Below are 3532 nucleotides of genomic sequence, written 5' to 3' on the forward strand. Positions count from 1 at the left end.
TCTCTACCTATCTGCGCGCTCGTCAAACTACATTATAAGCACGAGGTAATTTCACGACATGAAGTGACGCCCACTTTTTTAAATTAAATAACTAAACCCATAATATCAAATATGTTCATAAAACAGGTACATTTGTTGGTACCTTTGCACATGTCAGATTCTTGCATCTGCTTTTGGTTGGTTTGCTTCTTTCTTCAGGCGGACACCCATGCCTTTCTGTGATTGGTCAAATTTCGCGCTCAAATACATTTACTGTATTTTGATTTACAGTAAATTAATTTACTGTATTTTACTGTACTTCAATGCCTCAAAGAAGATTTTTCCCACAATGCATCAGTAGCGTACAGTAACATTCTGTAAAATTGTTCTACAGTAAAATACTGTTCATATTACAGTTAAATACTGTGTTATTTACAGAAATCGCTAACAGTGTATATTCTGTATTTATCAGTTTTTTATATACAGTATATATTTTTTGTCCGTGTTAGCGTTATTTGTATGCACCATGGATCTGAGGCTAACACAATTCCAATCCCCTATATGTATGTAATGTACATGTGGCAGAATTGACAATAAATCAGACTTTGACTTTGAACAGAAAAACACATTCTGTATTTGAGCAGATTTGTTGATCGTTTGTGTTGTTGTCGTTTCCAAAAAATATTTCTCATTATTGTAAGACATTCTGCATTATTTATGAAAGATATGTGGTCATATAGATGTATATATTTCATCTCCTACATGTTACTATTTGTATTTCATTTAAGAGTTAACTTGTATATGTGTGTGTGTGTGTGTGTGTGTGTGTGTGTGTGTTTGTTTCTTCTTTTTTTAATACTTTCCAAAGCAGAGAGCATTCACTCCCATTTCTAATCATATGAAACATGTTATTGCTGCTTGTATGGTGCTGAGGGGGATGACCCTGACTGTTCTCATACAGGAGCTCATTTCTTATCCAACACTCTTTTATCCTGAGTACAGAATCGCGGTATCGCCTGAGGCTACGTGAAATAAATGCGATGGCAAAAAGAAAGATGGCATTAACACAAAACTGTATTATTGTGTGTGTCCACCTGTTTCCGAGTGCACTTGCTGTATTCTTCTTAAATCCTAATTTAAAGGCTCGGAGATGACTGTAGCAGGGATGGATTCACAAGGTGAAGTGTTTTCAGCAGAGGGTTTAGTGATGTGAGACTCCGTTTGGCACTTGTCATTCTGAGCAATGGAAGTGTTTCTGCTTTCACACAGCTGATAAAATCGCAGCGCTTTGACCTGATATCAGAATCAGAGAGAGCTTTAATGCCCAAGCATGCTTACCCAAGGACTTTTCAGCTTCCACACATGATAATTTTTATCCCTGCTTGATTCTTAAAACACCGGACCCTATTTCAGCCAATGCATCTACTTTTATGCTTTTATCTAAAGTGGCGTTTCATCAGCACGCGTGTTCCTCTTGATTTGAACCCATGACGTTGATGTTGCTCTGCCGGCTAAGCAAAGTGAAAAGAAAGTTTATGATTTTTCTGGCTGCATGAATGCAGACACTGCAGGAGATGTCTAAGCATGATGCAAGCATTTGACCAAAAGTTCCTTCCATCAGTGATCTCAGTCAGGGAGGTATTTCCATGGAATGAGACGTAACGAGTTGACACTGAATACTCCTGGAAATGAAGCAATGAGCAAACTTGAATTTAATCTTCATTTGCTCGTGCGCACGCACCGAGGAAACGTATCCGTGAAGGGCCGTGTGCTGAGTTTGAAGGGTTTTCATTCCAGAATGACTTGAGGGTCGTGGTTGTCGTGGCAACCGGTTTTACACCTGTTTTACTGTGGCTTTCAGGACTTTTTAAGAGGCAGGATTTCATTAAGCGGACGGGCAGTATCCTCAGCATTTTTTTAATGTTCACTGAGCTTGAATAGAAAATCAGTTAACCTGATGGGTCAGCAAATTCTAATTTACTGCCCTGATAGTGTGAAAAAGCTTTTTATTTGATTATATCATTTAAAATAAAATAATCTTATATTAGTTTCACACAAAACATGACACCTGTTCAGATCTAAGAAATTCGTTTTAAACAAACCTCAGGCTCTTTAACATGAGGAAATCATTTGGAGATGTGTGCAGATTTTCATGAGCTCAGTAAAACAGCAGGTGTGTTATAGATCTGTGGTTCTTAGCATCACAGAACTGCGATCAATGCTTTCTCTACAAGCCAAAAGATTCTGCCCAAGTGTTGGCTTTGTGTTGAATCAAGTGGCCGATTGTAATGACTCTATCCAGGTTGTCATATTTTTTATTTGGCTAAGTGCTGTTGGCAGACCTACTTAGCAGAATTTTGGACGGGCTACAACAGCACTCATCTCTCAATCTCAGCGAGCCGGTGTCGTTTTAAGAGCGTCCTCTCTCTCCTCTCTAATGTGACTGCTGTCACCGTGAGAAATAACCGTCCGCAGGGACAGAACACTGCTCAGTCTGTCTGAGACCTGCAGAAGAATGTGCAGATGCGCTGATTAAGAGCCAAATGTCTTTCAGATGGTTACAGTTTTTATGATCTCTTTTAGGAGTTCATAAGATAATGATAATAATAAGTATATCTAAATGAAAGGTATTTTAAAGAATGGCTTTGTGACACCACCAGTGTAAACAGAAGGTTAAGACTGTACTGTATACAAAATTGTTAAATTCTCTTTTAAATGTATACTATTCTGTAGAATTAACTATAGCGAATTAGTAAACTGAGTAAATCCTGTATACTTTAATATTTGAAATGAGTTAACTCAATTTGGAATTTTTATTGTGCATTCCAATTCCTCTTTGTTAAGTTTGTTTTGATTTAAGCCACAATAACTCAACAAATAAAGCTAACTAGCACAATCAAACACATTTAAAAAAGGACAACATAATAAAAAAACATGATTTTTACAGTAGTTATGTGAACTTTAATAGAAACATACAAACATTTGTGTTTATTATTAGAGAAATGTCAAAATGTTCTTGGCTTGATAAAGATTGAGTGTGTGGAACCAAACTCTTCATTTACTACAGTGAGGTTAAAACAGTGTACAGGGATTTTCCTACAGTGTACTTTAGTAGCCTATACTACAGTGTGTTTTCGTGTGGGTTGTAACATTTCACCGTAATATCAAAAATACCTTTATTTGTACAACTTCTATGACAATTAATCAGATGGTTTTCATTCTTGCAAAATAATTCACTTGTGTCATTCCTATTTGTATGAAACCACAGCAGCAGGTTTATGTGCAGTCGTGCCCTCGTGTTTTCGACATATGTGTGCGTTCAGCAGCGCGTTTCTCTCTTTGTGTTTCAACATCCGGGTTTCCCTGCTGCGAAATTCCCATTCCTACTACCGCCACGGCCGAGCTCGTGAATATTCATCAGCTCGTGCTGACATCGCCTGGCAACCTTCTGGGAGCGTCTATTTGCGTCATCAGCCTGACTTGAGCCCGACCAATCACGCTGCGCGACCTGTCGAACGTCATGAATATCCACGAGCTGGACCTTCGCCGTAGT

The sequence above is a fragment of the Barbatula barbatula genome (genome assembly GCF_947034865.1).
Source record: "Barbatula barbatula genome assembly, chromosome: 23".
Lineage (NCBI taxonomy): Eukaryota > Metazoa > Chordata > Actinopteri > Cypriniformes > Nemacheilidae > Barbatula > Barbatula barbatula.